Source organism: Pseudophryne corroboree, chromosome 5 (assembly GCF_028390025.1).
Source record: "Pseudophryne corroboree isolate aPseCor3 chromosome 5, aPseCor3.hap2, whole genome shotgun sequence".
In the NCBI taxonomy this organism is placed as follows: Eukaryota; Metazoa; Chordata; class Amphibia; order Anura; family Myobatrachidae; genus Pseudophryne; species Pseudophryne corroboree.
In genome coordinates, this window is record NC_086448.1 from 526,866,186 (window position 1) to 526,890,658 (window position 24,473).

The window sequence follows — 24,473 nt, forward strand, 5'->3', positions numbered from 1 at the left end:
CAGTCTCCCCCACAATTATAAGCTGTGTGAGCTGAGCAGTCAGACAGATATATATAATATTATATATAGATAATAGATGATGCAGCACACTGGCCTGAGCCTGAGCAGTGCACACAGATATGGTATGTGACTGACTGAGTCACTGTGTGTATCGCTTTTTTCAGGCAGAGAACGGATATATTAAATAAACTGCACTGTGTGTCTGGTGGTCACTCACTATATAATATATTATGTACTCCTGGCTCCTGCTATAACCTATAACTGGCACTGCAGTAGTGCTCCCCAGTCTCCCCCACAATTATAAGCTGTGTGAGCTGAGCAGTCAGACAGATATATATAATATTATATATAGATAATAGATGATGCAGCACACTGGCCTGAGCCTGAGCAGTGCACACAGATATGGTATGTGACTGAGTCACTGTGTGCTGTGTATCGCTTTTTTCAGGCAGAGAACGGATTATAAAGTAAACTGCACTGTCCTCACTAGTAAACTCTCTCCACTCAGTCTCTACACTTCTACAGTAACAGTACTCCTCCTAGTCAGCTCCAGTAAATCTCTCTCAGTCTCTTATAATCTAAATGGAGAGGACGCCAGCCACGTCCTCTCCCTATCAATCTCAATGCACGTGTGAAAATGGCGGCGACGCGCGGCTCCTTATATAGAATCCGAGTCTCGCGATAGAATCCGAGCCTCGCGAGAATCCGACAGCGTCATGATGACGTTCGGGCGCGCTCGGGTTAACCGAGCAAGGCGGGAAGATCCGAGTCGCTCGGACCCGTGAAAAAAAACATGAAGTTCTGGCGGGTTCGGATTCAGAGAAACCGAACCCGCTCATCTCTACTCAAATCATGAATGTCCTGCTGAAATCTTGATGTTTGGGAGGTATGTTTAACATAGTCTCAATAATGAACTTTGTCTATCAGCATGTAACCATCTGTACATGTGCACCGATACCACCACATAGGTTTTGTTATATTTTATTGATAATAATAATTTTATTTATATAGTAATTTTCTCCTTAGGACTCAAAGTCACTATACATACATTAGAAACATGGTACATTGTACAAGGATTTGTTACTACAGAAAGTACAAAAACCACACAGAAATAATTAAAAACAACAGAAACTTAGCACAATAAGCATATTGCAGGGTTGGTGCAGTCATTTTGGGTATTAACTTCCATGGGTTATATATTCCACCCATGAAAAGTACCAGATGAGGCAGCCATCTTGGGCGCACTATGTAGGATTACGTTGGGTGTAATAGGGCACACCTATAAAAGATGACACAAAATGGGGTGGTTGCAGCATCCTGACACTAGGAGTAGTGTCCCAAAACAAACAGTCAGGTCCATGTATTTTTCATCTTATCCATGTAAGGCAGCCATGTTGGGTGCACTACGAAGTTTACACTGTGGGAGATAAGACATACAAAGACCCAAGGCAAATTTGGGAAAAGTGACACATGTTTATAGTAGAGATGAGCGGGTTTGGTTCTCAGAGAATCGAACCCCCCCCCCCCGAACTTCACTACCCGAGCCCGGTTCATGTTTTCCCGCCTGACTCGGAAACCAGAATGAGGCAAAACATCATCATCCCGCTGTTGGATTCTCGCGGGGATTGGATTCCATATAAGGAGCCGCGCAACCCCGCCATTTTCACTCCGGAATTGGAGAGTGTAGAGAGAGGACGTGTCTCCATCCTCAGTGTCCTCAGTGGTAGTGTCTTGTGCTGCATCTGTCCAGACACAGTGGTTGTGTCCTCTGCTGCCATATGTCCAGTGCTGCTGTATAAGTCCAGTCCAGTGGTGCTATGTTGTGCTGCATCAGTCCAGTGGTGGTGTGTTGTGCTGCATCAGTCCAGTCACAGTGGTGGTGTCCTCTGCTGTCATATGTCCAGTGCTGCTGTATAAGTCCAGTCCATTGCAGTGGTGCTGTGTTGTCCTGCATCAGTCCAGTGGTGGTGTCCCTGTGCTGTTGTATATGTCCAGTGATACTGCCGTATATGTCCAGCAGTACTGCCGTATAACTCCAGTGATCCTGCCGTATAATTCCAGTGATCCTGATGTATAATTCCAGTGGTACTGGTGTATAAGTCCAGTGATCCTTCTGTATAATTCCAGTGATCCTGCCGTATATTTCCAGTGATCCTGCCGTATAATTCCAGTGGTACTGGCGTATAAATCCAGTGAATCTGCTGTATAATTCCAGTGGTACTGGTGTATAAATCCAGTCCAGTGATACTGCCGTATATGTCCAGTGATACTGACGTATATGTCCATTGATACTGCTGTATATGTCCAGCGGTACTACCATATAAATCCAGTTGTCCTGCCGTATAAATTCAGGGATCCTGCTGTATAATTCCAGGGGTACTGGCGTATAAGTCCAGTCCAGTTATACTGCCGTATAATTCCAGCGATATTGCCGTATAAATCCAGTGATCCTGACGTATAATTCCAGTGATCCTGCCGTATAATTCCAATGGTACTGGCGTATAAATCCAGTGATCTTGCTGTTTAATTCCAGAGGCACTGGCGTATAAATCCAGTCCAGTGATACTGCCGTATATGTCCAGTGATACTGCCATATATGTCCATTGATACTGCCGTATAATTCCAGTGATCCTGCCGTATAATTCCATTGATCCTGTAGTATAATTCCAGTGGTACTGACGTATAAGTCCAGTGATCCTGACATATAAATCCAGTGGTACTGGTGTATAAATCCAGTCCAGTGATACTGCCATATATGTCCATTGATACTGCTATATATGTCCAGCGGTACTGCCGTATAATTGCAGTGATCCTGCCATATAATTCCAGTGGTACTGGTGTACAAGTCCAGTCCAGTGATACTGCCGTATATGTCCAGTGATACTGCCATATATGTCCAGCGGTACTGACGTATAAATCCAGTGATCCTGTCGTATAATTCTAGTGATCCTGCCATATAATTCCAGTGGTACTGGTGTATAAGTCCAGTCCAGTGATCCTGCCGTATATGTCCAGTGGTACTGCCATATATTTCCAGTGATACTGCCGTATATATATATATATATATATATATATATATATATATAGATATATATAAAACCTGTTGAAAAGCAGATTACTGAGGCCATAACAACTATGCTGGTGTTAGATGTGCATCCGGTATCTGCCATTAGTACAGTGGGACTGCAGTGCCAACCCAAGATGGGCCAGGTGTTTTTGCCGCACACTTGTGTCGCTTAGCTTAGTCATACAGCTACCTCATTGCCCTCTTTTACTTCTTGGCATGATGTGCTGTTTGGTTACTATTTTTTTTAAGTTCCATCCTGTCTGACACTGCAATGCCACTCCTAGATGGACCAATTGTTTGTGTCGCTTAGCTTAGTCATACAGCTACCTCATTGCACCTCTTTTTCATCTTTGCATGAAATGCTGTTTGGGGCCTTTTTTATATCGGCCCTCCTGTCTGACACTGCAGTGCCACTCCTAGATGGGCCAATTGTCTGTGTCGCTTAGCTTAGTCATACAGCTACCTCATTGCACCTTTTTTTCTTCTTTGCATGATGTGCTGTTTGGGCCTAGTTTTTTTAAGTGCCATCCTGTCTGCCACTGCAGTGCCACTCCTAGATGGGCCAGGTGTTTGTGTCGCACACTTGTGTCACTTACCTTAGTCATATAGCAACCTTGGTGCACCTCTTTTTCATCTTTGCATCATGTGCTGTTTGGGGCATGGTTTTTTTGAAGTGCCATCCTGTCTGACACTGTTGTATAAGTCCAGGGGTACTGCTGTATTAGTCCAGGGGTACTCCCGTATAAGTCCACCAATTGCAGAATTTTAGAAAAATTACAGGGGTGTTCAAGAGATGCTGTCAGTGGACTGAAAAATTGCGGGCCACTTTCGACATTCAGCCACTGCAAGCCACTACTAGATGGGTCAGGTGGTTGTGTCGCTTAGCTTAGTCATACAGCAACCTCGGGGCATTTCTTTTTCTTCTTTGCATCATATGCTGTTTGGGGGCTATTTTTTTGAAGTGCCATCCTGTCTGACACTGCAGTGCCACTCCTAGATGGGCCAATTGTTTGTGTCGCTTAGCTTAGTCATACAGCTGCCTCATTGCACCTCTTTTACATCTTTGCATGATGTGCTGTTTGGGCCTAGTTTTTTTATATCTGCCATCCTGTCTGCCACTGCAGTGCCACTCCTAGATGGGCCAGGTGTTTGTGCCGCACACTTGTGTCGCTTAGCTTAGTCATACAGCAACCTCATTGCAATTCTTTTTCTTCTTTGCATGATGTGCTGTTTGGGGCCTATTTTTTAAATCTGTCATCCTGTCTGCCACTGCAGTGCCACTCCTAGATGTACCAGGTGTTTATGCCGCACACTTGTGTCGCTTAGCTTAGTCATCCAGCGACCTCAGGGCAACCTTTTGGCCTATAAACAATATGTGAAGTGTGAGGTGTTCAGAATAGACTGGAAATGAATGTTATTGAGGTTAATAATACGGTAGGATCAAAATTACCCCAAATTATGTGATTTTAGCTGTTTTTTCCCCCAAAACTCATCCAGATCCAAAACCAAAACAAGAAAGGGTGGTTTTGGCAAAACCAATCCAAAACCAAAACATGAGCGGGGAATTAAAACCAAAACTAAAACACAAAACACAAAAAGTGCCCGCAGCACATCTCTATTTTATAGATGTACCCTGTATGAACAGATCCATATGTAGTACATCCTCCCAGTGGAGGTATAGCATACAGGCATAGCATACAGTGGGGTGGAAGTACATGGTGAAAACAAAAGCATAAGATAGTAAAGAAAATAATGGTATGCAGAGTTATAGTGACTGGTTGAAGAAAGCAATGCAGTAAGCCTGGCAGTGAATGATGGTCAGTACAGGGATAAGAAGTGGACAGTAACTTCAGCAAACTGATGCAGTCTGGGCACAGTTCGTGAAGGAGACAAGTGCTTGCTCTCCTCCTGCTCCTTGCTCACCTGGAGGAGTCTGTGTAGGCCTGATCCCAATGCCTGAAGGCAGAGATGGGAGCCAGACTGGCAGATAAAGGCAATGAGGCCACTGGGCAGCTGCCTTGGCCAATGGGTAAGCTAGGCAAGTGGTAGCAGAGAGCTGAAGAGAGGCATCTCCAGCAATGCAACTAGCACTGAAAGCTCATACAGGCAGGGCAATCTAGCTATTTATTTATTTCTAATTATACATTATCCAGTGTTTCCCACTCACTCAGCAGCTCTGATCCTGTCTGTGTGCCTTCCCAAGGCACTGGGTCACTGACTGCTAATGTTTTTATCTGTCACTCTGTTATATAGGTATCTCACTGTATGACTCCCGCAATCCCCTTCCTGTTTACGGTTTTATTTTTTTACTTATTATATGTACGACTATTTGCAGCTGGCGATGGCTCCAGTAATTCCTAAAGGGGTTAATTAAGCGATTGCCAGCTTTGAATAGTCACAGCCTGGCACTCCATGCAGCATGATATGAGTAAGATGAGCATGGCTACATCTTTACATGCACTAACCAAGCGCCATTGATAATAGGTTGAACAAACCAAGTATGCAAAAGCCAAGGACACCGAGCAGATCCTTGTGTCCCTATAAACCCCTAGGGAAACTCCGCCCCCTTGACCATGTTTGTCTTTGAGGGTTGTAGCTTGACTAGCATTGATCTCTCACTCACAAAAACAGTCTGAAAAATCATCTTCTTGACAAAAGCCAAATGAAATAACAGGGCTTCATAATTCAAAGAGATAATGGTAAAAATGTCTGCAATCTGGCTAAAAGGCTAATATCAATAGAATTGCAATATATGATGGCAAATTGCTGTAATCAAACTAGTAACATTACTTGGGTGCTGCGGGAGGGGGCTGTGCTAGACTAGAAAAAACAGAACGGTTTTTCCCACACACCCTAAGGGCTATTAGTAACAAGACCTGTACACTGTATGGTAATAGAAAATTTTGAGATCTTGGTTATATATATTTTGCCAAAAATATGATAAGTCTCCAGGCTTCAAGGTGTCTCTATTACTGGAGGTCCCTAATACTAAGTATTTGGTTGCTGGTTTGCCTGACCCCATGGGTAACACAGTTGGTCAACGGTGTCGCAGATGATCTGATACTGTGTCCTTGAATGCAGCTTGGATGCAGCTTGGATCAGTAATGCATGCAGGAGCAGTGGCAGATTTAGTGGGGGGCGATTAGGGCAAACGCCCCCCCTACACATACCGGCGACGGGATGGATGGCACACCCGGCCATACAGTACTTCCACCCCGGTGCCCGCCATGACGATCATCTTGGGCAGCCGCAGCCAGCACTGAGGTGCGGAGGAGAGACCCATCCGTAGCATTGAGGACCAAAAAGAAGGAGGGCGCCGGCAGCATGAGATCGGGAGCCGGTGAGCTGAGCCTGCAGCGTGGAGAGGACCAGAGAGGACCCCTTTGATGAGGATTTGTGATGTGCACCGGACATTTTTCGGGTTTTGTGTTTTGGTTTTGGATTCAGTTCCGCGGCCGTGTTTTGGATTCGGATGTGTTTTGGCAAAACCTCCCTGAAATTTTTTTGTCGGATTCGGGTGTGTTTTGGATTTGGGTGTTTTTTTACAAAAAACCCTCAAAAACAGCTTAAATCATAAAATTTGGGGGTCATTTTGATCCTAACCTTAATAACCATAATTTACACTCATTTTCAGTCTATTCTGAACACCTCACACCTCACAATATTATTTTTAGTCCTAAAATTTGCACCGAGGTTGCTGGATGGCTAAGCTAAGCGACACAAGTGGCCGACACAAACACCTGGCCCATCTAGGAGTGGCACTGCAGTGTCAGGCAGGATGGCACTTCAAAAAAATAGTCCCCAAAAAGCACATGATGCAAAGAAAAAAAGAGGCGCACCAAGGTCGCTGTCTGACTAAGCTAAGCGACACAAGTGGCCGACACAAACACCTGGCCCATCTAGGAGTGGCACTGCAGTGTCAGACAGGATGGCACTTCAAAAGAATAGTCCCCAAACAGCACATGATGCAAAGAAAAAAAGAGATGCACCAAGGTCGCTGTGTGACTAAGCTAAGCGACACAAGTGGCCGACACAAACACCTGGCCCATCTAGGAGTGGCACTGCAGTGTCAGACAGGATGGCACTTCAAAAAAATAGTCCCCAAACAGCACATGATGCAAAGAAAAAAAGAGGCGCACCAAGGTCGCTGTGTGACTAAGCTAAGCGACACAAGTGGCCGACACAAACACCTGGCCCATCTAGGAGTGGCACTGCAGTGTCAGGCAGGATGGCACTTAAAAAAAATTGCCCCCAAACAGCACATGATGCAAAGATAATGAAAGAAAAATGAGGTGCAAGAAGGAATTGTCCTTGGGCCCTCCCACCCACCCTTGTGTTGTATAAACAGGACATGCACACTTTAACGAACCCATCATTTCAGCGACAGGGTCTGCCACACGACTGTGACTGAAATGACTGGTTGGTTTGGGCCCCCACCAAAAAAAGAAGCAATCAATCTCTCCTTGCACAAACTGGCTCTACAGAGGCAAGATGTCCACCTCATCATCATCCTCCGATTCCTCACCCCTTTCACTGTGTACATCCCCCTCCTCACAGATTATTAATTCGTCCCCACTGGAATCCACCATCTCAGGTCCCTGTGTACTTTCTGGAGGCAATTGCTGCTGGTGAATGTCTCCACGGAGGAATTGATTATAATTCATTTTAATGAACATCATCTTCTCCACATTTTCTGGAAGTAACCTCGTACGCCGATTGCTGACAAGGTGAGCGGCTGCACTAAACACTCTTTCGGAGTACACACTGGAGGGAGGGCAACTTAGGTAGAATAAAGCCAGTTTGTGCAAGGGCCTCCAAATTGCCTCTTTTTCCTGCCAGTATACGTACGGACTGTCTGACGTGCCTACTTGGATGTGGTCACTCATATAATCCTCCACCATTCTTTCAATGGTGAGAGAATCATATGCAGTGACAGTTGACGACATGTCATTAATCATTGGCAGGTCCTTTAGTCCGGACCAGATGTCAGCACTCGCTCCAGACTGCCCTGCATCACCGCCAGCGGGTGGGCTCGGAAGTCTTAGCCTTTTCCTCGCACCCCCAGTTGCGGGAGAATGTGAAGGAGGAGATGTTGACGGGTCACGTTCCACTTGACTTGACAATTTTCTCACCAGCAGGTTTTTGAACCTCTGCAGACTTGTGTCTGCCGGAAAGAGAGATACAACCTAGGTTTTAAATCTAGGATCGAGCATGGTGGCCAAAATGTAGTGCTCTGATTTCAACAGATTGACCACCCGTGAATCCTGGTTAAGCGAATTAAGGGCTCCATCCACAAGTCCCACATGCCTAGCGGAATCGCTCTGTTTTAGCTCCTCCTTTAAGGTCTCCAGCTTCTTCTGCAAAAGCCTGATGAGGGGAATGACCTGACTCAGGCTGGCAGTGTCTGAACTGACTTCACGTGTGGCAAGTTCAAAGGGTTGCAGAACCTTGCACAACGTTGAAATCATTCTCCACTGCGCTTGAGTCAGGTGCATTCCCCCTCCTTTGCCTATATCGTTGGCAGATGTATAGGCTTGAATGGCCTTTTGCTGCTCCTCCATCCTCTGAAGCATATAGAGGGTTGAATTCCACCTCGTTACCACCTCTTGCTTCAGATGATGGCAGGGCAGGTTCAGGAATGTTTGGTGGTGCTCCAGTCTTCGGCACGCGGTGGCTGAATGCCGAAAGTGGCCCGCAATTCTTCGGGCCAAAGACAGCATCTCTTGCACGCCCCTGTCGTTTTTTAAATAATTCTGCACCACCAAATTCAAGGTATGTGCAAAACATGGGACGTGCTGGAATTTGCCCAGATGTAATGCACGCACAATGGGGTACATTTACTAACATTCGTAATTCCCGAAAATAGGTCAAAGTTCAATCACGAATGACATCGAGAGTGTAAAACTGCAACTTTTTGAATTTATTACGATGGATTTACTAAGCTGTCGTATTCGTGTTTTTCTTTTCTTCCGATGTCGATGTCATTCGTTTTTTTTTTCCTAATTTTACGGCAGTGATTAGCAAAACACTGCCGTTTTTTTTTACAATCAATCTCGGCCGGATCTGTGTGATCCGTGCTGGGGTTCTTTTTATTTTTTATTTTTAATTAAACAATGTAAAATCCCCCCAAAAAATGCGTGGGGTCCCCCCTCCTAAGCATAACCAGCCTCGGGCTCTTTGAGCCGATCCTGGTTGCAGAAATATGGGAAAAAAATGACAGGGGTTCCCCCATATTTAAGCAACCAGCATCGGGCTCTGCGCCTGGTCCTGGTCCCAAAAATACGGGGGACAAAAAGAGTAGGGGTCCCCCGTATTTTTAAAACCAGCACCGGGCTCCACTAGCTGGACAGATAATGCCACAGCCGGGGGTCACTTTTATATAGTGCCCTGCGGCCGTGGCATCAAAAATCCAACTAGTCACCCCTGGCCGGGGTACCATGGGGGAGTGGGGACCCCTTCAATCAAGGGGTCCCCCCCCCCCAGCCACCCAAGGGCCAGGGGTGAAGCCCGAGGCTGTCCCCCCCCATCCAATGGGCTGCGGATGGGGGGGCTGATAGCCTTTGTTGTAAAATAAAAGATATTGTTTTTAGTAGCAGTACTACAAGTCCCAGCAAGCCTCCCCCGCATGCTGGTACTTGGAGAACCACAAGTACCAGCATGCGGCGGAAAAACGGGCCCGCTGGTACCTGTAGTACTACCACTAAAAAAATACCCAAAAAAACACAAGACACACACACCGTGAAAGTATAATTTTATTACATACATACACACATACATACATACTTACCTTATGTTCCCACGCAGGTCGGTCCTCTTCTCCAGTAGAATCCAAGGGGTACCTGTTGAATAAATTCTACTCACGAGATCCAGGGGTCCAGGCTCCTCGGCAAATCCAGGGATAATCCACGTACTTGAATAAAACAAAAAAACGGTTGCCCGACCACGAACTGAAAGGTGACCCATGTTTGCACATGGGTCACCTTCCCACGAATGCCAGAAACCCACTTTGCCTTCTGGCTAAGTGGGTTTCTTCAGCCAATCAGGGAGTGCCACGTTGTAGCACTCTCCTGATCAGCTGTGTGCTGCTGTCCTCACTGACAGGCAGCACGCGGCAGTGTTACAATGTAGCGCCTATGCGCTACATTGTAACCAATGATGGGAACTTTCTGCTCAGCGGTGACGTCACTTTAGGTCAACCGCAGGGCAGAAAGTTCCCACCATTGGTTACAATGTAGCGCATAGGCGCTACATTGTAACACTGCCGTGTGCTGCCTGTCAGTGAGGACAAGAGCACACAGCCGATCAGGAGGGTGCTACAACGTGGCACTCCCTGATTGGCTGAAGAAACCCACTTAGCCAGAAGGCAAAGTGGGTTTCTGGCATTCGTGGGAAGGTGACCCATGTGCAAACATGGGTCACCTTTCAGTTCGTGGTCGGGCAACCGTTTTTTTGTTTTATTCAAGTACGTGGATTATCCCTGGATTTGCCGAGGAGCCTGGACCCCTGGATCTCGTGAGTAGAATTTATTCAACAGGTACCCCTTGGATTCTACTGGAGAAGAGGACCGACCTGCGTGGGAACATAAGGTAAGTATGTATGTATGTGTGTATGTATGTAATAAAATTATACTTTCACGGTGTGTGTGTCTTGTGTTTTTTTGGGTATTTTTTTAGTGGTAGTACTACAGGTACCAGCGGGCCCGTTTTTCCGCCGCATGCTGGTACTTGTGGTTCTCCAAGTACCAGCATGCGGGGGAGGCTTGCTGGGACTTGTAGTACTGCTACTAAAAACAATATCTTTTATTTTACAACAAAGGCTATCAGCCCTCCCATCCGCAGCCCATTGGATGGGGGGGGACAGCCTCGGGCTTCACCCCTGGCCCTTGGGTGGCTGGGGGGGGGGACCCCTTGATTGAAGGGGTTCCCACTCCCCCAGGGTACCCCGGCCAGGGGTGACTAGTTGGATTTTTGATGCCACGGCCGCAGGGCGCTGTATAAAAGTGACCCCCGGCTGTGGCATTATCTGTCCAGCTAGTGGAGCCCGGTGCTGGTTTTAAAAATACGGGGGACCCCTACTCTTTTTTCCCCCCGTATTTTTGGGACCAGGACCAGGCGCAGAGCCCGATGCTGGTTGCTTAAATATGGGGGAACCCCTGTCATTTTTTTCACCATATTTCTGCAACCAGGATCGGCTCAAAGAGCCCGAGGCTGGTTATGCTTAGGAGGGGGGACCCCACGCAATTTTTTTTGAAAAAATAAGCACTTTCCCACCCCTTCCCACTGATATACATGCACGGATCTCATGGATCCGTGCATGCCTATCCAATCACGAATAAAAAAAAAAGGTCTGTTTTTTTTTAGCACTTTTTTACGAGTTGTAATTTTTCACGGCAGTGTTTGTTCTTTTTTGGCTTTGCACTTCTTAGTAAATGACCGAGATTCATACTTAAACAGCCGCGTTTTGACCGATGGTGTATTCATTCGTAATTTTTTACCTGAACTTGCAAAAAATTACGAATGCCCTCATCACTGCCGTGATTAGTGTTTAGTAAATTACCGAGATTAACCGAGATGACACTTTGAAGAAAAAACGGCATCTCGGTCAAAATCGGGAGCTTAGTAAATATACCCCAATATTGGTGGCGTTGTCCGATGTCACAAATCCCCAGGAGAGTCCAATTGGGGTAAGCCATTCTGCGATGATGTTCCTCAGTTTCCGTAAGAGGTTGTCAGCAGTGTGCCTCTTCTGGAAAGTGGTGACACAAAGCATAGCCTGCCTAGGAACGAGTTGGCGTTTGCGAGATGCTGCTACTGGTGCCGCCGCTGCTGTTCTTGCTGCGGGAGGCAATACATCTACCCAGTGGGCTGTCACAGTCATATAGTCCTGAGTCTGCCCTGCTCCACTTGTCCACATGTCCGTGGTTAAGTGGACATTGGGTACAACTGAATTTTTTAGGACACTGGTGACTCTTTTTCTGAGGTCTGTGTACATTTTCGGTATCGCCTGCCTAGAGAAATGGAACCTAGATGGTATTTGGTACCGGGGACACAGTACCTCAATCAAGTCTCTAGTTGCCTCTGAATTAATGGTGGATACCGGAACCACGTTTCTCACCGCCCAGGCTTCCAAGGCCTGAGTTATTCACTTTGCAGCAGGAAGACTGCTGTGATATTTCATCTTCCTCGCAAAGGACTGTTGGACAGTCAATTGCTTACTGGAAGTGGTACAAGTGGTCTGCCGACTTCCCCTCTGGGATGACGATTGACTCCCAGCAGCAACAACAGTAGCGCCAGCAGCAGTAGGCATTACACTCAAGGATGCATCGGAGGAATCCCAGGCAGGAGAGGACTCGTCAGACTTGCCAGTGACATGGCCTGCAGGACTATTGGCTTTCCTGGGTAAGGAGGAAATTGACACTGAGGGAGTTGGTGGTGTGGTTTGCAGGAGCTTGGTTACAAGAGGAAGGGATTTAGTTGTCAGTGGACTCCTTCCGCTGTCACCCAAAGTTTTTGAACTTGTCACTGACTTCTGATGACTGCAGTCCAGGTGATGTATAAGGGAGGATGTTCCTAGGTGGTTAACTTCCTTACCCCTACTTATTACAGCTTGACAAAGGCAACACATGGCTTGACACCTGTTGTCCGCATTTGTGTTGAAATAATTCCACACCGAAGAGCTGATTTTTTTTGTATTTTGACTAGGCATGTTAATGGCCATATTCGTCCCACGGACAACAGGTGTCTCCCCGGGTGCCTGACTTAAACAAACCACCTCACCATCAGAATCCTCCTTGTCAATTTCCTCCCCAGCACCAGCAACACCCATATCCTCATCCTGGTGTACTTCAACAGTGACATCTTCAATTTGACTATCAGGAACTGGACTGCGGGTGCTCCTTCCAGCACTTGCAGGGGGCGTGCAAATGGTGGAAGGCGCAAGCTCTTCCCGTCCAGTGTTGGGAAGGTCAGGCATCGCAACCAACACAATTGGACTCTCCTTGGGGATTTGTGATTTAGAAGAACGCACAGTTTTTTGCTGTGCTTTTGCCAGCTTAAGTCTTTTCATTTTTCTAGCGAGAGGATGAGTGCTTCCATCCTCATGTGAATCTGAACCACTAGCCATGAACATAGGCAAGGGCCTCAGCCGTTCCTTGCCACTCCGTGTCGTAAATGGCATATTGGCAAGTTTACGCTTCTCATCAGACGCTTTCAATTTTGATTTTTGGGTCATTTTACTGAACTTTTGTTTTTTGGATTTTACATGCTCTCTACTATGACATTGGGCATCAGCCTTGGCAGACGACGTTGATGGCATTTCATCGTCTCGGCCATGACTAGTGGCAGCAGCTTCAGCACGAGGTGGAAGTGGATCTTGATCTTTCCATATTTTACCCTCCACATTTTTGTTCTCCATTTTTTAATGTGTGGAATTATATGCCAGTATCAATAGCAATGGCCTACTACTATATATACTGCGCACAACTGAAATGCACCACAGGTATGGATGGATAGTATACTTGACGACACAGAGGTAGGTACAGCAGTGGCCTACTGTACCGTACTGCTATATATTATATACTGGTGGTCAGCAAACTGTGCAAAACTGAAATGCACCACAGGTATGGATGGATAGTATACTTGACGACACAGAGGTAGGTACAGCAGTGGCCTACTGTACCGTACTGCTATATATTATATACTGGTGGTCAGCAAACTGTGCAAAACTGAAATGCACCACAGGTATGGATGGATAGTATACTTGACGACACAGAGGTAGGTACAGCAGTGGCCTACTGTACCGTACTGCTATATATTATATACTGGTGGTCAGCAAACTGTGCAAAACTGAAATGCACCACAGGTATGGATGGATAGTATGCTTGACGACACAGAGGTAGGTACAGCAGTGGCCTTCTGTACCGTACTCATATATATTATATACTGGTGGTCAGCAAAATTATGCACTGTACTCCTACTATATACTGTCTACAATGCAGCACAGATATGGAGTGTTTTTCAGGCAGACAACGTATACTGGTGGTCACTGGTCAGCAAAACTCTGCACTGTACTCCTCCTACATAATATTATACTGGTGGTCCCCAGTTCCCACAATAAAGCAGCACACTGAGCACAGATATGGAGTGTTTTTCAGGCAGACAACGTATACTGGTGGTCACTGTCAGCAAAACTCTGCACTGTACTCCTGCTATATAATACAGCTGCTCCCCAGTCCCCACAATTAAGCAGTGTGAGCACAGATATATGCAGCACACTGAGCACAGATAAGGAGCGTTTTTTTCAGGCAGAGAACGGATAAAACTGGTGGTCACTGATCAGCAAAACTCTGCACTGTACTCCTCCTATATTAATATACAGCTGCTCCCCAGTCCCCACAATTAAGCAATAAGTAAAGCAAGCACAAATGTTTGCATCAACAATACACGGAGAGGACGCCAGCCACGTCCTCTCCCTAACATTTCCAATGCACGAGTGAAAATGGCGGCGACGCGCGGCTGCTTATATAGAATCCGAATCTCGCGAGAATCCGACAGCGGGATGATGACGTTCGGGCGCGCTCGGGTTACCGAGCCATACGGGAGAATCCGAGTATGCCTAGGACCCGTGTAAAAAGTGTGAAGTTCGGGGGGGTTGGGTTTCCGAGGAACCGAACCCACTCATCACTAATGAGGATAGCTGCCCGCACCACTGCCTGCCCAGACGGAGCACAAGAAAGGGCCACCATTGGTGGAGTGACAGCAGCGCCGTGGCGGAGGGACAGCAGCCAGACGAGAGACTTCATGAAAGACCCCCACCCTGACTAGGAGAAGTGGAGGAGCAGTGCTAGCTGGTGACTGGAATCACACGCACCATGGAAGACACCCCACCTACCTAGAGAAGGACCATCAGCTGCTGTGCAGAGGATGGTGCTGACAGGAGCCTGGAGTGGAGAAAAGGAACCCAGCAGAGGACCAAGTGATGACTCTGACCTGGATGCGGAGTGCAGAAGCGGACCTCAGACAGCGAGACCTGGGACAAAGAGCGCAGAACGAGAGCCAGTCGGAGGTGACAGAAGAGCCACAGCTCTGGGTGAGATACTGTTGAAGCCCTTCCACTGCAATACTCTGCATAATGGTGTAAAGTAGGGGGCAGGCTCCTCTGTGTTTTTTTCCTCACTGCCCCAGTGTACAGTTAATAAGGGGGTAGGATTCCCCTTGTCCCCAGTGCCTGCATTATTTCGGCTCATACTGTATGCTATAATGTGAATTTCGGCTCATACCGTGTGCTATAATGTGAATTTCGGCTCATTCTGTGTGCTATAATGTGAATTTTGGCTCATTCTGTGTGCTATAATGTGAATTGTGGCTCATTCTGTGTGTTATAATTTGAATTTTGGCTCATACAGTGTGCTATAATGTGAATTTCGGCTCATTCTGTGTGCTATAATGTGATATTCGGCTCATACCGTGTGGTATAATGTGAATTTCAGCTCATTCTGTGTGGTATAAGGTGAATTTCGGCTCATTCTGTGTGGTATAATGTGAATTTTGACTCATTCCGTGTGTTATAATGTGTATTTCGGCTCATACAGTGTGCTTTAATGTGAATTTTTTGCTCATTCTGTGTGCTTTAATATGAATTTCAGCTCATTCTGTGTGCTATAATGTGAATTTCAGCTCATACCGTGTGGTATAATGTGTACCATTGTTGTCCTATTACTTATGCCATCACAGGATCTGTTAAAAGAAATTATTATTTATATAAAGCATTTTTTCCTGCTAAAATAAATTTATTTCACTTTTTTCTCTCTGAAAGTGGACGGGTAGCCCAAATCTGGGCTGCATGATTGTGCATGTGTGATTGTGTGACCTACGAATGTGCAGATGCATGCAGGAATGGCGATTCACCAGTCTGTTTCACCAGTGTGCTGGGTTCTCTCCACTAACTGGCAACATTTTATTAGTAATCGCAACAATAGGAAATTTTAGAAGCGAACGAGAGAGGCATTTCTAATTGGGAGGAGCTATGATTAGGGGAGGAGTAATAATTCTTAAACCACCCCCGCCCCCCTAAAAGTTAATTCTAGATCCTCCACTGTGCAGGAGGCGTGACACCTCCTGCTGCATTAACATATTAGTGCTACAGCTGCGGCTAATATGTAAGCAGCAGCAATTGTAACTCCAACCACATCTGAATCAGGATCAGTATGCGTAGACATTCCCCCAGCAATTCCAATGCTAATACAATTTGAAAAGTTTAAAGAGATTAAGGTTTCCTGTAAAACTTTTTAAGGGGGACATTTACTAAGCAGTGATAAGAGCGGAGAAGTGAGCCAGTGGAGAAGTTTCCCATGGCAACCAGTCAGCACTGTAGTAACATCTATAATTTGCATACTCTAAAATTATACAGAGCTGCTGATTGGTTGATGGAGCAATTTCTCCACTGGATCACTTCTCCGCTCTTATCACTGCTTAGTAAATGTCCCCCTTAATCTAATCAGCAGGCCAAGGCACACCACACCAGGAGCCACTCAAAATATAGGAGGCCGCTGTTATATTCAGAAAGTAAAAACTCCCCAAGCCAGTAGTAAGGACTGTAAAAATGTACCTGCTAATGGGCCAAACTGCATCTGTAGCTGTGAAAGATAAGGTAGTGGCTGCAGAGGGGGGCAGATGACAAAACTGAAAAGCAGCAGGGGCCAAACCTGAAAATATTATGATCAACATCAAAAAGCCTGTTGTGGCAGAGGTAACAACCCTTGCAGGTGTAACCACTCCTCCCCCGCTGGCTGGAGGAGAGCCCTGTGAGAAATCTGAAACTGATCTGAAAACAGCAGTGGGAAAATCTAAGGAAACAGACTGCGACTCAGTTGTGTACATAGCATGCTTGCATTCTCTCCTGCACGTACACATGGGATCCAAGGGTGGAAAAAGAGGAGTGGGACTGTGTGCAGACTCTATGTGGGCCTACTCTCTCTGGTATGCACAGGTCTCCACAGAAATATGGCACCTGCGCCAAGTTCACAGTGACTTCTCTACTGCACATGCGCAAATCTCTGGGAAATTGTCTGCTGCGCCATTTTACTGGAGATATCTGCTGCCCTGCAGCACCAGTCAATGTGGAACTCCACAGAGGTAAGTATAATTATATAATGGCATGTGTTGTGTAGGCCCCCTTGGACACAGAGAGCCACACATTATAGATACACCAATGATGAAAACCTTCAGGCAGAAAAAAAATAATAGAAAGGGTATTTGCTGGAATACCTTCTGCTGTAAGAGGAATAGATGGTTGAACGGCAACACTACTGATAGCAGGCTCAACCACCAGTATGAAGTGCAGGCAGCACCAGTCTAACTTTGGTCAGCTTCCTGACTATGCCTCAATTACAGACTAGATGTGTTCTTGCCCCACAATGGCGCAAACACACAATGGGCCACAGCTGGAACAGACACGAGGAACAGCCCACTAGAAGAAGGAAATACAGTGGCTGACAAAATGATAGTCAGTACAACATTAAAAGCCAGCTGTGGAACATGCTTATGGCCACCCTAATTGACCACTGGATGTCCACCAACCAAGTGTCATACACAAGACCCTACTGGAATCATTACTCCCCAATCCCCACTGCCTTAGGTGACTCTCACTAGACACCACTGACATCCCAGTCATGCCAGTCCCATAACCTGTATGATAATATGTGAGCTGGTAGACCAATGGACCATGGACCATGGACACATGAAAGAAAAGTAAAACAGGAGAAACCAAAGCAGACATATGTTAAAAGAAACAAATACGAACAAAAAATGAAAGCAAATAAAATACAGTGCAGAACAGAAAGAATAAAGATGCACAGCAATGGAGCCAAGAAAATTCCCAAAAAGTGATATAGCAGACAAATCAATAGATCAGAGAAGATTAACAGAAATGTTACACTCAAACAGACATGAGGGCAGTGGGACCTCCAAATGGCCCGGGTCCAGGCAAAGAGTACCTGTCCGTCCCCCCAACCCTTCTCTCTGCGCCACTGAAGGAATGTCTGCTTTATTTTATGTTTATTTTACTTTAGCTAGGGTTTGTTTGTTTTTTATCAAGATTATAGCAATAATTACAATGAAAAGAGCATTTTGGGTACTGCTAGAAAAATGATGCATTCATTTGTCACAAAATATTCTAGCTAAGGTATTTCAAAAGCTTTTAAATCAATGAATAATACATGCATGGTAATTATTGCCAATATTACTTAAGGATGGGGCATATACATGTAGTGCCACAAATAAACACTGCTCAAAAAAATAAAGGGAACACTAAAATAACACATCCTAGATCTGAATTAATGAAATATTATTTTTAAATACTTTGTTCTTTACATAGTTGAATGTGCTGACAACAAAATCACACAAAAATTATCAATGGAAATCAAATTTATTAACCCATGGAGGTCTGGATTTGGAGTCACATTCAAAATTAAAGTGGAAAAACACACTACAGGCTGATCCAACGTTGATGTAATGTCCTCAAAACTAGTCAAAATGAGGCTCAGTAGTGTGTGTGACCTCCACGTGCCTGTATGACCTCCCTACAACGCCTGGGCATGCTCCTGATGAGGTGGTGGATGGTCTCCTGAGGGATCTCCTCCCAGTCCTGGACTAAAGCATCCGCCAACTCCTGGACAGTCTGTGGTGCAATGTGGCGTTGGTGAATGGAGCGAGACATGATGTCCCAGATGTGCTCAATTGGATTCAGGTCTGGGGAACGGGCCGGCCAGTCCATAGCATCAATGCCTTCGTCTTGCAGGAACTGCTGACACACTCCAGCCACATGAGGTCTAGCATTGTCTTGCATTAGGAGGAACTCAGGGCCAACCGCACCAGCATATGGTCTCACAAGGGGCTGAGGATCTCATCTCGGTACCTAATGGCAGTCAGGCTAAATCTGGCAAGCACATGGAGGGCTGTGCAGCCCTCCAAAGAAATGCCACCCCACACCATTACTGACCCACTGCCAAACCAGACCCACGGTCAGGAATTTGACCCCAGGTTCCAATAATTATTGGACCCTATCAGACCCGAGGTAGTGACCTCATTCTATCAAAATCTCTATTATAGAGGATACAAATGCGTTTTTTCTTGAATGAGGGATTACTTATTTTCGCTTACTTACACCATTATCTCGCCTATAATATGAATATCAATGCTTATGAGTATTAATGCTCCTAAATTGTGAATGCTTGCTCTTGTCTTTTTTAAGTATATTATAATAAAAGTTACATTTTAATAATCTCATATTTTCAATTTTTCAAGTGTGCCCTGGAAAAGGCATATAGTTGCTTTTTGTCTTTTGTCTCCTCAAAAGACCACACCTGTTGTTTCATAGTTGTCATAACTATCTTCCGGGAGCACCACCAACCATTTGCTGAGCTAATTACCAAAGTAGGCTTTTACGTTGGTCTAACAACATTATCAATCCATTCAACTATAATTGCTATATCCTGTGCAGATTTATATATTTTGGATACCACTGCCAAACCGGTCATGCTGGAGGATGTTGCTGGCAGCAGAACGTTCTCCTTGGCGTCTCCAGACTCTGTCACGACTGTCACATGTGCTCAGTGACAACCTGCTTTCATCTGGGAAGAGCACAGGGCGCCAGTTGTGAATTTGCCAATCTTGGTGTTCTCTGGCAAATGCCAAACGTCCTGCACGGTGTTGAGCTGTAAGCACAACCCCCACCTGTGGACGTCGGGCCCTCATACCACCCTCATGGAGTCTGGTTCTGATCGTTTGGGTAGACACATGCACATTTTTGGCTTGCTGGAGGTCATTTTGCAGGGCTCTGGCAGTGCTCCTCCTATTCCTCCTTGCACAAAGGCGGAGGTAGCGATCCTGCTGCTGGGTTGTTGCCCTCCTACGGCCTCCTCCACGTCTCCTGATGTACTGGCCTGTCTCCTGGTAGCGCCTCCATGCTCTGGACACTACGCTGACTGACACAGCAAACCTTCTTGCCACAGCTCGCATTGAGGTGCCATCCTGGATGAGCTGCAATACCTGAGCCACTTGTGTGGGTTGTAGGGAAGTCATGCAGGCACGTGGAGGCCACACACACTACTGAGCCTCATTTTCACTTGTTTTAAGGACATTACATCAAAGTTGGATCAGCCTGTAGTGTGTTTTTCCACTTTAATTTTGAGTGTGACTCCAAATCCAGACCTCCATGGGTTAATAAATTTGATTTCCATCGATCATTTTTGTGTGATTTTGTTGTCAGCACATTCAACTATGTAAAGAACAAAGTATTTAATAAGAATATTTCATTCATTCAGAACTAGGATGTGTTATTTTAGTGTTCCCTTTATTTTTTTGAGTAGTGTATAATACAATTGGTGCCTCTGTCATTAATTAGTATTGTGCCAAGTTAAAATATAATTATCCCCAAATAATATTTGCCGACTGATATTTAGTGAATGATATTTAGTTCAATTCATTGAAATGCACTTTTTTCATATTATTAATTGTTAGTTTGCCACGAATAATAAATTAAATAAACAAATGTGTCCTATAAATGTGTTGATAAAATGTTTGGAACTAATAATTATTAATTATTGACAATTTAGTATGTATGTTTAAGTGCCTCTTTATTGGGTTCTTTATATTCTAGACAGATAGCTCAAACAGCAGGTACAGTAGTTTGAGCAATCTCATAACCAAAACTATATTCTGATGGTTTTTAGAATAGATGACTGGTAATTTTGGACATTTAAATCCATTGTAAGTCACTGGTAATTTGCCTTTTAAGCCTCCAAACCACAGAATAATAAATCCAGTGGTTTGTAAACCAAAGTTGATGTCGATTTAAAGCAAATTTAAACTTGCTGGTTAACCTGTACTTCATTTAATTATAAAATTCCCCCCTTAGTGGGTAAATGGATTTTTGGAGATATAAAACCATTCCTGTGTTGATATATGAATGTAGTCAACTATACACAAATTCATAAGCTTTTAAAGAAAATTGTTGACAGTAATGTGGAATAAATAATATTTCATTTTAAAATAGCACATTTAACATAATGTACAGAAATGTATAAAAAAGAAGAAACCTACAGTATGATGGAGGATCTGGGATAAAACTATCATCCACCATAACAAAGTTCAGTTAATCACCATAGACAGGTGTTAATAGATTGGAAACCAGTTTATTACAATTTATGCTAATAAAGTCTCACTATGAATCAGAATAAAATCAGAGCTGTTACAGCCCTTTTTTCTGTTGTCTTGAAAATAGTAGGTAAGCACTGTGTTATAATTAGAATTTACTGACAGGTTCTGTTGATGGAACTGTTCATTTCTCATGAAAAGAAATTGGTGTCATGCTAAATTTCTTAAAATGGTGTGAATATTAGAATATATTAATTATCACTCAATGACCAAATATAATTCCATGGATTACACAGCTAATTTCTTATTAACTTGAATATGCAGTTTTGATGATAAAATGTTAATATTTTAGATGGCCCACACAGAGTTATAGTCACCATATAAGCCAAATGATGCAATGCAAAGGGCAGAAATGTTTGGACGGGCCATAGAAATGTATATATACCAAAGGAAAATGGATACCAAATGACAATGACTTTTTACGCTAAACATAAACACTTATGATGTACCTTTAGCTGTGTCTACTTAGGTCCTCCATGTTACTATTGGTTTCATATCATCCTACTATCTCCTCTTACTGCTCAGCTTGTTCAAGTTCATGAGATACAGGCATCAACAACAGCATAGTTTGCGTGTAACTGGTTAAGTAGTAAGACAATAGAAAAGAGCAGTGTGGTCAGTTTGAGGTATCAGGATTTTCTATGACCTGACATACAGCATAGTGCACACAAGGTTATGTCAACTAATTTTCTATCTTAACTCATTTGAACTCAACCAACAATAAAAATTGTAGGGCTCTATTTAAGAAAGAGCTAATGGGGTTAAGACATCCATTCTGTATTTTGCAAACAGCAGTAATCTTAGTATACTGCGATTTGGGACCGTACCACTTACGTCATGTATAGTTGAAGTTAGCAGTACAATCAGAATTGCTGCAAAAAGCCTGGCTTCCGTTAAGCCAGTGGCTCCCAAACTGTGTGTCCAGGCACCCTGGGGTGCTGTGAGGCTCTTGCAGGGGTGCATCAGGTTGGTGGTCCAGGACCAAATCAAATTATTTATGGTCAAAATGATAGGCAAACCAGTGCAAGTGGCTGCCAATCATAAAATGTGGGCAATCAGAAGCACAACTGTACACCAGCACATAACTGAACCTAAAGATGATAGGTAGGCACAATTTAATTAATGTAATATATTTTTTCAAGTTTATCAATAAAAAACTTTTATTCTAGGGTTGACATGAAAAAAATGCTGATACTTTAGGGCAGAGGTTCCCAAACTGTGTGCCGTGGCTCCCTGGGGTGCCTCGGGACAATTGCAGGGGTGTCCTGGGTTGGTGGTCCAGGACCAATTCAAATTATTCATGGTCAATATAATAGGCAAAACCAGTGCTGATGGCTGCCAGTCATAAAATATGTGGCCAAACAGAAGCAAATCTTGTCCCTCACCACACAACTGACCCTAAGGATGACATATAAACGCGATGTACTTAATGTAATATTTCTTTCTAAATTTCTCAATAAGAAATTTTTGGCCTAGGGGTGGCGTGAAAAAAATTCTGATATTCTAGGGTGCCGTGATTCAAAAAAGTTTGGAAACCACTGCTTTAGGGCCTTCCAGGCTTAGCTGTGTCCCCACTGAGTTGAAGCGCAATGTGTATGAACATGCAAAATTGATTAATATGTTTAAAGAAATCCACAAAACTAGACCTGTTGGTGGTACTTGATGACTAGAGTTGCAAACCACTAATGTAGAGAATATTACACAGATGGGCAAGATCTTTATGCATGGCATACAGGTTAGTTTAAATAAATTAGGAAAACTATACACACTACGAGCCTAATTCAATTAACCATGGTTAATTAATGCGCGCTAATTGATCTGCCGAGGTTATTCAACTGTAGCCCGTGGCAGCCTGCGATCAGCCCACAGGCTGCAGTTAATGCTGATTTCTGTTCGAGCCTGAGAAGGGTCTAAAAGAAATCCGCATTAACTGCCCTGATTGCGGGTGCCGTGAAGCTGTTAAACTATAGCTTCATGAATTTATCCTCAATTCTTTGGGTTAAAACGCAGTAATGGGTAACTTACCATGCAAGTAGAAGGTGCTGTAATTGAATAGCCCCAGGTGTTAAAGCTCAAGGCTGCCACCCTTTTCCCCAGTTTGAAGAATGACTGCATGTAATTGAATCCAGTCCTAAAGCAGCTAGGTAGTTGGTTTTCTTAGGAACAAGAAACTCCAGGAACTATTTATGTAAAATACTGTATACTAGGGCTACAAAAGATGCAGTTACCTTTTAGAAGCTGCCCATGTGTCCTACTAAGGCAACAGGATTTGACTGAATTAATGGTTTGGTTGAAAAAGTCAGCAACATACATTGACACCAAATACAAATCTTTGTCATTTTATTCATGTATGTCAGAATAAACCAGCATTTAGCAAAAATAAATCACCTTTATTTCTAAATAATCACATTCTCCCCTGAGAATTAAGACAGCATTACTCAAAAAGGTGCTGGTGAGGTTTGGCACTTGTAAATGTTGCTGCCTGACTTCACCATCAGTGATCACAGCTGACGGGGAGCTAATAAAAGAGCAAAGCTAGCTGTCAGACTGGATTAGTGTGTGCAAGGGACAAGACAAAGGAATAATGCAGTTATTATTTATGGTCACTAACTAGCTTTGGCTTTTCTCTGAAATATCCTACCTGGTGTGTGCATTAGGTTTTAAAATACTTCATATTTTAGGTTATTGTATTTTGGATCCTATCCCCAGCATTACAATTACATACAAATAATGACATACTATAGATTTAGTTTTTTTTACAGAAAAAAAATATCTTTGGTTAATGGGGAAAAAGAAGTCATAGAGTTACATTTACAGTTGGTACTTGAGAATGCTATAGCACAGATTACCATTTGGTCATATAAGATATCTCTAACAGCTTTCATTCTGTCCAAAAGAAGTGGGGCTAATCAATTTGGTTTTAGCATATGGTGCTATGACTGAAAAGTTCAGGGGCATTGACAGGGGTGTTTAACAGTGGAATGGGACAATGTGTAGACTCCAGGTGGGCCACTTCCTCTCCATGGTGCAGTAAGTTCTGGCACTGTGCCTCAGTGTACTGGGCATGCGCAGGTCTCTGGAAACCTGGTGCCTGCCATGTTCAGGAGATAATTTCTACTGCGCCATTTTGGTAGTGATTTTTGCCACAGCTGCAGCACTCGACATGGGACTCTGGAAAGTTAAGTATTAAAACA